Source organism: Hypanus sabinus, chromosome 22, assembly GCF_030144855.1.
Source record: "Hypanus sabinus isolate sHypSab1 chromosome 22, sHypSab1.hap1, whole genome shotgun sequence".
NCBI classification, from domain to species: Eukaryota; Metazoa; Chordata; class Chondrichthyes; order Myliobatiformes; family Dasyatidae; genus Hypanus; species Hypanus sabinus.
The window spans coordinates 44,568,740-44,582,018 of record NC_082727.1 but is presented as its reverse complement, the minus strand read 5'-3'; positions in this window follow the sequence as shown (position 1 = coordinate 44,582,018).

Here is a 13,279-nt window from a genome sequence, read left to right as displayed (position 1 = left end):
TGAGGCAGTAAACTGGATTAGATATTAGCTTTGCCGGAGAAGCCAGAGTGGTAGCAGATGGTTGCCTCTCTGACTGGAGGCCTGTGGCTAGTGGAGTGCTGCAGGGATCGGTGGTACATCCATTCTTGTTTGTCATCTGTATTAATGATTTGGATGATAATATGGTTAACTGGATCAGCAAATTTGTGGATGACACAAAGTTTGTGGGTGTAGTGGACCGTGAGGAAGACGAGGAAAGTTTGCAGTGGGATATGGATCTGCTGGAAAATTGGGCTAAAAATGGGCAGATGGAATTTAATGCAGACAAGTGTGAGGTGTTGCACTTTAGAGGACCAATCAGGGTAGGTCTTACACAGTGAGTCGTGGGGCACTCTTGAGTGCAGTAGAGCAAAGACATCGGGAAATGCAGGCCCATAATTCATTGAAAGTGCTGCTGCAGGTAGACAGAGTCATAACAATTTTGGCACATTAGCCTTCAAAGGTCGAAGTATTGAGTACAGGAGTTGGGATGTTATGTTAAAGTTCTATCGGACATTGGTAAAGCCTAATTTGGAGTACGGTGTGCAGTTTTGGTCACCTACCTACAGGATCAAAGGGTTCAATTTAATATCAGAGAATACAACCTGAAATTCTTACTCTTCGCAGACAAACAGAACAAAAAATCAAAAGATGAATGACAGAAACATCAGAAACCCAAAGATTCCACTCCCCACACACAAGCAGGGAAGATGTAAATAAGATCAAAAGAGTACAGAGAAAATTTACAAGGATGTTGCTGGGACCGGAGGATCTGAGTTATAAGAAAAGATTGACTAGGTTAGAACTTTATTCCCTATAATGTAGAAGATTAAAGGGAGATTTAATAGAGATGCAGTATACCAAATTATTTTATGTATGGATAGGGTAAATGCAAGCACTTGGTGACGGGGTAGAGATATGTCTCTACCTAAGGAGATGTCTGGTGCTCCTTCCCTCCACTAGCCTGCAGGTCACCCTTCGGCAAGGGGCAGCATCTGCTTAGCCCCACGATCAGAGTCACATGAAGCCATGGGGGCTGGTGGTAGATGGTCATATGAGCAGTCACTGCATATTACATGTCCTGGTTATGCAACTGCTGACGCCAGGCAGACGATCTCTGAAAAGTATTGATAATGTGTGGGTTCTCCCATATTGTAAAGGCACTGCCCTGTAGAAAGACTTGCCAAGAACAATCATGATCACAAAGACCATGATCGCCTATGCTATACGACGTGGCTCATAATGATGATGATGATGATAATGAAATGCAGCAGGCTTTTTCCACTGAGGTTGGGTGAGACTACAAATAGAGGTCACAGGTTAAGGGTGAAAGGTGAAATGTTTAAGGGGAACATGAAGGGAAACCTCTTCATTCAGAGGGACGTGAGATTGTGGAACAAGCTGCCAGCGCAAGTGGTGAATGTGACTTCAATTTCAACGTTTAAGGGAAGTTCGGATAGGTACCTAGATGGAAAGGGTATGGAGGGCTATGGTCCAGGTGCAGATCATTGAGACTAGGCAGTTTAAATTGTTTGGCATGGACTAGCTGTGGCGAAGGGCTTTGTTCTGTAGTTTTCTGTGACCCTGTGACTCTATTTCTGTTATAATTCTGCATCTCTTTATCCCTGTTCCTTTGTTGGGTTCAGCTACCCATTAACTGGGAGAAAAGGGCAGCCTCAGAACTGTCAGGCAAATTGAAGATACACTAAAGAAAGGAAAAGGCTCAATAAACTGATTATAAAGACTGGTTCTGTTATAGGAGTCAAACCGGACACACTGGAGGCTGTGGTAGAACGAAAGACTCTGCAGAAAATCCTGGCAATTCTGGACAATGTTTCTCATGCTCTGCATGCCACCTTGGCTGAACAGAGGAGCATTTTTAGTAATACTTAGACAACTGCACTGCTCCAAAGAGCGCTACATGAGGCCATTTCTACCTTCGGCTACTAGGCTCTATAATGTGTCAACCTATAGTAGGGAAAGTGATGACCCCCCTTCCTGTTAGACTGTTTGAAGTAACTTTTTTTTTATTCTTTCTTACTTCTCCTCTAATATTTGTATATCTGAGCACTTGCAATGCTACTGTGACACTAATTTCCTTCGGGATCAATAAAGTATCTATCTATCTAATAACTGAACTTTTCACATCAAGTGGATAATGTTATTCAGGTTGTCAAGATTAAAGGAACAGACAAGTGAACTGAGATTGCTGATGTGCCGATCTGCTTCAAGCATCTTGAATAATTAAATCCTTTACCGTGTAGGGAAGGAAGTATTGGAGTTTGCAAGCCAGTATTTTGTTCTTTCTTTTTATGAAGTTGTTTAAAACAGAGACTGTAATGCATATTGCATGCAGTTTACTGAAAGAAATCCCATATTTGTGTACTGTGACCAGTAAGTAAGGGATTCAACAAGTAAGCCATCAGACACACTCTTTGCACCATATATAGATATAGTTATGTTAGGACAAATTCAACAGTATGTTATAAATTCTTACTGTACAGACTTTTCAGGCTGAGAGGAATACAAATTTTGGCATGGATATCAACATTTTCCACTATATGTTGGGATCATGATTTATACATTCAGTGAGCCCAGCCCATCTGAAAATAACCCATCAAATGGATAAATACCTTGTTTTAAGTATGTGAAACCCAGTAGCTGATTCAAGGCAGTGAATACTTTCCGTGTCCTTTATGATCATAACTGAGCTTTGCTTTCACGTTCTCCAAATTCAATAAATGTTTGCTTCCATGCCGTTTCCTTTCACTTGCTCTGCGCTGTGAACAGCCTCTGGTTAATACCAAAAATAAATAGATTGCAAATGATTAGTTTCTTCTTTTCAATATTACAAAGTACAGTAATCATTTACTGTCTAATTACACTTCAAACAGGAAGATGATTTATTTGCATCAAAGCCCGACAAATGTAACTCTCCCTCAATTAAATTGCTGTAGAATGTTTTAAGAGTTGTTTTTAAACCTTCTTTTAGGTGGAACATACAGGACTCATACTTTGCATTTATTTACTTTGCCTCCATATGTTCTAGTGCATTTCCTTTCATTTTATTTTAATGATACATCGCAGAGTAGGCACTTTGAGCCATGCTGTCCCAACAAACCCCGAAAACCCGATTAACCCTAACCTAACCTATTCACGGGACAAGTTACAATGACCTATTAACCTCCACTGTACGCCTGTGGACTGTGGGAGGAAACCGGAGGACCCAGAGAAAATGCACGCATGCCTCAGGGAGGATTTACTGAGACTCCTTACAGGATGACACTGGAATTGAACCCTGATCTCCGAATGCCCTGAGCTATAATAGTGTCATGCTAAACTCTGTGCTACCATGGCCCCCAATATTCAGCAGTTCCATATAAAATAAAATATCTGACAGCTTCATAGATTAGCTCAAAGAGGACAAACACTGAACCTGGAAAAAATTACTCCAGCGTTTGAAAGTTCAGCCAGATAGGTCCATGTATGCAGTATGTTCTCTTTTTGTCTATTTCAGCCTTCCTCACTATTTTCTCAGAAGTGGGGGACATGGAGAATAGACTTCAGGCAATTGATCTCTCTCCTGGAGCTAAGAATGGAGATGTATTTGATTCCCCAACCCTGAGGAAAGGACCATTCCTGAGAAGGGTTAGAAGGAGAACCGCACTTGGAGTATTGTCAACAGTTTTGAGCCCTATATTTCAGAAAGGATGTGTTATCATTGAGAGAGTCCAGAGGAGGTTCACGAGGATGATTCTGGAAATGAAGGGATTAACATACGAGGAGTGTTTTGCAGCTTTGGGCCTGTACTTGCTGGAATTTAGAAGAATGCTTGGGGATCTCATTGAAACCTACCAAATGTTGAAAGGACTAGACAAGATGGATGTGGCGAGGATGCTCTGTATGGTGGGGGTATCCAGAACTAGAGGGCACAACCTCAAAATTGAAGGGCAACTCTTTAGAACAGAGTTAAGGAGGAATTTGTTTTTAGCCAGAGAGCAGTGAATCTGTGGAATGTTCTGCCACATACAGCTGTGGAGACCAAGACTGTAGGTATAGTTAAAGCAAAACTTGATGGTTTACTGATTGGTTGGGGTACCAAAGGTTATGGCAAGAAGGTAGGTGTATGGGGTTGAGTGCGATTAGCTATGATGGAATGGTGGAGCAGACTCGTTGGGCTGAATGGCCTAATTCTGCTCCTATATCTTATGGAAAATGATGGATGCTGCAAGATCCCAAGGAGGTTAGAAGAGGTGGGTGAATATTTAAAGCCTTGAGATGGGAATGCTGAAAACGATTTGAATCAGATATTAGACCAAAAGATACGTCAGAAGAATTAGGCAATTTGGCCTATCAAGTTTGCTCCACAAGTTATTACTAATATTTTAACGATGAGCAAGAATTGTTTCAGATTGTTAAACAAACTTATATTCTTCTGAATTGTATATTTTATTATTAATCAGTTTATTTATGGTAATATTACATTAGTGTTGTGCGAGTTATATATACAATGCTGTGCACCTTGGACCAGAGGAACATTGTTTTGTTTGGGGGTGTGCATGTTTACAGTTGAATGATAATAAACGTGAGCTTGAACTTCTTGCTATGTTCTTCCATGGTCGAGCAAATTTCACACATTATCGAGCAAGTTTTAGCCAGGACAGAATGTATCCAGCACGTGTTTGGGTTTTATGGAAGATGAAGGCTAAGAACCCAAAAAGGAGAATTATAGTGTGAAGACTGCAGGTGATGTAGCAATATAGAGGGATTTTACCGGCTGAAGTACAGCAGAAGCTTCTGGATTGGGACGTTGCAGAGAGAGAAGGTTATTATTCTATCATGGATTTATTGAGCATGCTCACAAAAAATGAATCTCATGGTTGTATATGGTGACATATATATGCTTTGATAAGAAATTTGAAACAGTCTATGTGGTAGGACAGAAGCACTGAACTGGAAAATCAGCCCAGGGACCAACATGGCTAAAGCTGCAAACAATTTGATCAAGATGTGTGAAATTTGACTGTGCTGTGAGCTGCTCTCTATTGTGTTCTCTCTATCGTGTTATATGTGGTTTAGTCCGGAAGAAAGAAAGGCATTAGTAAGCATCCATTGAAATTATATGAGATATGCAGTCCATATGTACAATGTATGTATGGTAAGAGATGCAAAGACCTTAGCATTTTCCAAACAAATTATCTCTACTACCACAAGAATAATGATAACTGACAAATACCCCTGGGTTGTGCTCTATCATGCCTTGGAAATATATTGCTGGTCTTTCATCATCTCTGGATCTAAATCTTGGACTTCTGGTCCAGCAACAATGTAGAAGTGCTTTCAACAGAAGGCTTCCAGAGGTTCAAGAAGATGGCTCATCACCAGTTAGGAACCGGAAAATATTTTTTGTCTTGCCAACATTAACTAGACACTAAAAATGAAATTTGAAGTGTAGCTGCATTGCTTTTTGAATACAACATAAGTCAGGGAATGAGCAGAGGGCACACAGTTTGAGCCAACCTGTTGGAAGATGGAGCAATGAGAGGAGGTTGTAGTGAAGACAGCTGAAAGAAGAAGGCAATTCCAACAGCTTCGTGCAAGCTGACAACAGTAAGACCAAGGTGTGGGAGGAACGTTTGCTTCACCGCTTGTGGGTGATTGATTTCAACATTTCATTTAACATTATTTCCCTGTAGGTCAATGTTTATCTGCCATTATGATATCCTTAAATCAGTTGCTAAGAATTTCAATTACAAAGAGCGCTACTGCATTAGAACTGGAGTTCAAAATTCAAAGTTTTAAGTAAATTTATTATCAAAATACTTATATACCAGCATATACTGTACAACTCTGCGATTCAGTTTCTTGAGGGCAATCACAGTCAATACAAGACGCACAATAGAATCAATGAAAGACCGCACTCAACAAGATGGACAATAACCAATGTGCAAAAAAACAAACTTTGCGAATACAAAAAGTGAAGGAAAAAGAAATAATAATAATAAATAATAAGCAATAAATATTGAGAATATGAGATGAAGAGTGGATCCATAGGTTGTGGGAACAGTTCAGCGATGGGGTGAGTGAAGCCCTTCTAGATCAAGTGCGTGATGTTTGAGGGTAATGGCTGTTACCGAAGCTGGTGGTGTGGGATCTAAGACTCCTGTACCTCCTTCCTAATGGCAGCAGTGAGATGGGAGCATGGCCTAGATGGTGGGGGTCCCTGATGATGGATGCTGCTTTCCTGCAACAGTGCTTTGTATAGATGTGAGTGATTGGGGGGGGGGGGGCGGCCTTACCTGTGATAGATTTCGCCATAGGTTTTTCTGTATAAGGATATTGGTGTTTCCATACCAGTCAACATGCTGTCCACCACACATCTAAAAAAGTTTGTCAAAATTTTAGATATCACGCCGAATCTTCACAGACCTCTAGGTAGAGACACTGCCGTGCTTTCTTTGTAATAGCACTTATGTGCTGGGCCCAGGATGGGTTCTCTGAAATGATAACACCAAGGAATTTATAGTTGCTGACCCTCTCCAGCTCTGATCCCCCAGTGAGAACTGGCTCATGGACTTCCAGTTTCCTCCCCCTGAAGGCAATAATCATCTCCTTGGTCTTGCTGATAAGAGTTTGCTGTCATGACGTCGTTCGGCCGGATTTTCAATCTCCTTCCTATGTATTGATTTGTCACAACTTTGTTTCAGCCAACGGGCGTGGGGTTGCTGGCAAATTTGTATGTGGCATTAGAGCTCTGCTTAGCTTCACATTCATAAGTATTAAGTGAGTAGAGCAGAAGGATAAGCACACAGACTTGTGATGCACCTGTGCTGAGGGAGATTGTGGAGGAAATGTTATTGCCAATCCATAAAGACTGGGATCTGCAAGTGAGGAAATTGAGGCTCCAGTTGCAGAAAAAGTTATTAAGGCCTAGGTCTTGAAGCTTGTTGATTAGTTTTGAGGGGATGATAGCATTGAATGCTGAGGAGTAGTCAATGAAGAGCATCCTGATGTATGTATTTTCATTATCCTGATGTTACAGAGCTGAGTGAAGAGCCGATTAATCAGCTGTTGACCTTTTGTGTTGTAACATTGCTATTTTCAGGCTTTGGAAATAGAACAGATGTGCAATGTTTAAATTATCAAAATAATTATACAAAAAACAAAACTTACAATTTAGATATAAGTTCCAAACTTATCAAGACATCTGAAGGGAATTTAAGTTCTGCTGATTAAGTTATCTGATCTAATAATGACAAAGAATACGGAAAATAATAACTTGAAATGAAAAAATACACAGTCTTGCTCATGGCAATGACAGAAAAAATTATGGTGTTTGAGATAGTGAGGAGGATTATCAAAGGCTTGATATTGATCAGCTGGAAAGCTGGGCAGTGCAATCCAGATGGAATTTAATCTTTGAAGTATGAAATGATACATTCTGGAAGGCCAAATATATATTCTGGAAGATAAGAGATTCACAAAAAATGATAGGACCCCAGAGGTGTTGATGAATAACCTGGACATTCCACACTTGAAGTTCAGGTCACATGCTATAGGAAAGATATAATTACACTGAAAAAGATACTGAGGAGGCTCAGCAGGATTTTGCTTGGACTGTCGTTTCAGTTATAAGGAGAGATTGGACAGGTGGGGATTGTTTTTCCTGGAGAGAAAGAGGCAATGGGTTGACCCAAAAGAGACATACAAAATTATGAGTGTGATAGATTGGTAGATCATAAGAATCATTTTCCAATGGTGTGCATTTGTCAAACAAGCGGGCATGGGTGTAAGGAGAAAAATAAGAGGCTTACGTGAAATCACAGGAAATTTTGTTCACAAAGAGTAGTTGGAACATGGAAACAAAGAGTTGATGGAGGAAGGTCCTAAATTAGCCATCTACTTAGAGTTGTTTGAAAAATTTAAAAAGATTTATGCCATTTCTTCAAACCAGTTGCAAAGCAACACCAACAGATTCTCTGCAACAAGGACAGTAAATGTACAGGGATCAAATTCCTGCATTGGTTATACCTTTCCTCATATTCTAACCTCAAAAGCCAGCCATTACAGAGTCACAGCATAAAACAACCAACACATTTCCAACTACACATGAGTTCTGATAAGGAATGACCGCTAAAGTGATGGGAGGAGGGTGGAAGGGTGCAGTAGAGTTTACCTGCATATGCCTCTGAAGAAAAATGCATGCAGAAGCAGAATACTTGTGCAAAGAGCTCTCCTGGAAGGAAATTACTGTGAACTCATGAATGCAAAATTCATTGAAGATTCCCTGCTTTGCTACAAAGCCTGGATTCGATATTTTGAATCAAGAGCAACTATGGCCTTGCCTTTGAATCTGAAAGCAATGATGGTGCTGATTTGCTAGAAAAACATGAAGTAGCAGATCATTTCATTTCTCTGGTTGCCTCTAGGAGTGCTTAATCTTTGCACGCCTGACATGATCCCAGCATCAGGACCATTTCAGATGACATGAACCCCCATGGTATGGTCCTTTTACACCATGTTGGCCAATGTGGTCAATGGGCACTTCTGACTCTTAGGGTAATGTATGGTGATATATATGCACTTTGATAATAAAATTACTTTGAACTTTAAATCAACACAGAGTGTTTATTGATTTATTGAGATAGAGTGCAGAATAGGTCATTCTAACCCTTCAAGCTGCACCACCTAGTGATCCCCGATTTAACCCAGGCCTAATCACAGGACAACTTACAATAGCCAATTAACCTACCAATCAGTATGTCTTTGAATTGTAAGAGGAAACCGGAGCACATGGAGGAAACCCACATAGTCAAGGGAAAAAGGTACAACCTTACAGGCAATAGCGGGAATTGAACCTGTGTCGCAAGTACTGTAAGAGATGGTGTTAACCACTACATCGCCATGCCAACCTAGTTTCCAGGACTGGGATGGTGTCAGGCACGTCAATATCTTACCTTTATCCTTTGGGAACATCTCCCCCATCACATCCTCAGTACCGGCAATGATATCCTCCCCTCAATGCAGCTAGTATCGCAATCCCCACCAACTGAACTCAACTCCAGTTGATATCCTGATCCCCACGACTCACCAACTCAACCACAGTTGACATTTCAAACTCATCAGCCATACCCTAAACTCATTCTTCACCATCCAAAGTTCAAAGTAAAATTTATTATCAGAGTACATACATCTCACCACATACAACCCTGGGATTCTTTTTCTGCGGGCATACTTAGCAAATTTATAGAACAGTAACTGTAAATTGTTAACATCAGGCACTGTAAACAAACTGTGCAAATGTAGATATAAATAAATAACAATAAATAATGAGCATAAAATAACAATATAAAAGAGTTTTTAAATAAGTGTAGCTATCACCTTTTGTTCAAGAGCTCGATGTTTGAGGGGTAGTAATTGTTCTTGAACCAGGTGGTGCGAGTCCTGAGGCACCTGTACCTTCTACCTGATGGCAGCAGCAAGAAATGTGCATGGCCTGGTTGGTGAGGGTCTTTGATGATGAATGCTGCTTTTCAATGGCAATCTTTCATGTAGATGTGCTCAATGGTCAGGAAAGCTTTACCCATGATGTACTGGACTGAATCCATTACCTTTTGTAGGATTTGCTGTTCAAAGCAATTGGTGTTGTCATATCAGGCTGTAATGCAGCCAGTCAGCACACTTTCCACCACACATCTATAGAAGTCTGAGCAATACACACAGCATCTGCAGACTTTCTATTGAAGTTTGCCCAGGTTTTTGATGTCATGCCAAACCTTCGCAGATGCCTGAAGAAGTAGAGACATTGTTGTGCTTTCTTCACAATAATATTTATATGATGGGTCCAGGATGGGTTCTCTGAGATAGTGACATCCAGGAATTTAAAGCTACTGACCCTCTCCACCTCTGATCCTCTGGTGATTACTTGCTCATGGTTTCCCTCCCATGGTCTACTATCAATCCTTTGGTTTTATTGACATTGAATGAGAGGTTGTTGCTATTACACCAATCAGCAAAATTTTCAATCCCCCTCTTGTATGCTGAATGATCACCGCCGTTGATACAGACCACAACAGTAGTGTCATCAGCAAACATGTATATGGTGCTGGAGCTGTACTTAGCCACACAGTCATAGGTATAAAAAGAGTAAACTGGGGGCAAAATACACATCTCTGCAGTGCTCTTGTGCTGATGGAGATTATGGAGGAGATGTTTTTGCTGATCTGAACTGACTGGGGTCTGCAAGTGAGGAAATCCAGGATCCAATTGCACAAGGGGACATTGAGACCCAGGTGTTGGAGTTTACTGATTAGTTTTGAGGAGACGATGGTGTTAAATGCTGAGCTGTAATCATTAAAGAACATCCTGATGCATGTATCTTTGTTGTTGAGGTGTTCCAGGGTTGGGTGAAGAGCCAATGAGATAGCATCTGCTGTAGACCTGTTGCTTTGATAGGCAAATTGGAGACGATCAAAGTCACCATTCAGACGGAGTTGATATGCTTCAATGCCAGCCTCTCAAACCTCTTCATCATTGTGGATGTACGTGCTATTGGGCGATAGTCATTTAGACAGGATACCATGCTCATCTTGGGCACCGGTACAACTGAAGCCTTCTTGAAGCAGGTGGGAACCATACACTGCCAGAGCGAGAAGCCGAAGATATCCATGAATACACCAGCCAGCTGGTCAGCGTAGGTCTTCCGTACTCGGCCAGGTACTCTGTATAGACCTGATGCTTTCCTTGGATTCACTCTCTTGAAGGCAGCCCACACATCATCTTCAGATACTGAGACCAAAAGATCATCAGGAGGCTTGGAGGGTGCGCAATGGTTCCTCCCTGTACTGATGGTCAAAGAAAGCAAAGAAGGCATTGAGCTCATCTGGAAGTGAAGTTCTGCGGTCCCCTATGTCATAAGATATAACTTTGTAGGAGGTTATGGCATTCAACCTGTGCCACAGCTATTAAGCATCCCTCATTGACTTCAGTCTAGTCTGGAATCTCCACTTCGCACAAGAGATGGCTTTCCAGAGATCAAACCTAAACATCTTGTAGCATTTTTGATCTCCATACTTGAATGCCTCTGATCTAGCTCTCAGCATGTTCTGGATTTCATTGTTCATCCAGGGCTTCTGATTGGGGAAAATCCTGAATGATTTCATGGGGACACGCTCATTCACAGCTGTTTTAATAAAGTCTGTAACAACCCTGGTGTAGTCATTCAGGTCCTCAGGATGAGTTCTTGAGCACAGTCCAGTCCACTGAATCAAGACAATCCTGTAACCATTCCTCAGCCTTTCTTGACCACCTCTTATCTGACTTGATCTCTGGAGCCTTGATATTTTGGCTCTGTCTGTATGCAGGTAGTAGCAGTACAGCCAGATGATCTGACTAACCAAAATGCAATAGGCTTTCCTTATCATAGTGTAGCAGTGGTCCAGTGTGTTGGTGTAATAAATTACGTGCAGTTGATAATTGGGCAGGGTTTTCTTCAAACAGACCTGGCTAAAGTCGCCGACTGTAAGTTGAAGTGTGCTAGAATGAGTCATTTCTTGTTTACAGACAGCATTGTGCAGTTCCGTGAATGCTTGCTTATAATCAGCCGCTGGTGGTATGTAAACTGCAGTCAGGATCATGGATGAGAAATCCCAAGGCAAATGGAATGGTCTACATTTAATCAATAGTGGGGAAACAAGAAGTTGACATAACCCTGACGTTCATGCACCAATGTGAATGGACTGAAGAGCATACGCTGCCACCTTTTTCCTTACCATAGTTCGAGGTTTGACCCATTTTGAACATCGTAAAACCTTCTGGTCGTATCACTGCATCTGGTGTATCTACACCTAACCAAGTTCCAGAGCAACAATTGAGATCTGCCTCATCTGTCTCTGACACAGCAGCCTTGCTCGAAGATCATCAATCTTACTTGCAAGTGACTGTACAGTCGCCAACAAGGTGCTTGGTAGAGGAGGCCTCAACCCTCTGCATTTCAGCCTGGTTTGAATTCCACCTGTCCTGCCACGTTTTCAACAATGGTGTTGAACCCTTAAAGGAGCTGCGCTTAACTCCACATTTAACCGTTGAGCTTGAGGTCTGAATATCATTGTGATTTCATAGTATAATGTTGAGAGAAAATTTATGCTGCAGATAACGTTGTAGTTCAAAAGGAATCGATTTAAGCGGAAAGAGAGAAAAGATGTACACTGGCGCCATTTTGAAAGAGATCAAATCACAATAGGTATCCCAGTCCCTACATCCCTTCATCAAACCACAGCAGGATCCCAGTCCTTCCCATCTAATCCGCAGTTAGTATCTCTGTTCCCCACTCCCCATCATCTCAACTGCAGTTAGTATTCCAGTCCCTAAAACCCCACCTAAAATCTTCTAATATCCAGATCAGCTTACTGGTTATCCATGTTACAACCCTTACCATAGAAATCTCTGTCACTGTGTACAAATTTTCTGCCCCCCCCCCCAGGCTTCCTCCCCACAATGTCATCCAAAATTTTGGTAACCTGGTCTTCTCCCCACCGCTCCACCCAAGTATGAGTACTATAATCCTGATTTTTTTCCTCCCAATGAGCATCCTCCTGAAGTCCATGCAGTTGGCTTCAGTACTGGTCTGATTGACCTGAGGTTCTCATCCATCCTGAACTCAGTGTTCCGACTATAGGCCAGCTGAAATAACATAACACATCCCACTATCCTTGAGCCCATTTGAAGTTTGGCATGGGCAAATCAGTATCTGATATGGACCATTGATATTCTGTTGCTGTGCCCATATAATGCTCCTATTGAGATGCAAAAGAACATCTAATTTGGTAACAACAAGGCAATGAATCATGATTGAGTATTAATGAGGCAAAATGAAGACTATTCAAAACAGATGTAAAATTTGTATCACAGTGTTTGAATATCACTTGGAATAAGGTTCTGTGTCAGGTTGTAAAACAAAAATTCTGGAGCTGCTGAAGGAATTATTAGCTGCTGTGATGGTAGGCATGCAAATGTTTTTTCTGTTTTGATGATTTGGGACCAAATGGTCTTTCTCATCTCCTATAATGTGCAAAAAGATGATGCTGTCTGCTGGGTTGAGTGACCCTTTGTTTCTGTTGCCATTCCCCATCCTCTCATGATTTGCAAGAACTGTAAGTTCCCTCTGAATGCGCTTCCTGGGAGTGAACACTTCCATTACATTCTGTGTTTATAAATAAATTATTTTTGAACTCTCCACAATTTTAAACTCTCCATACCTAGA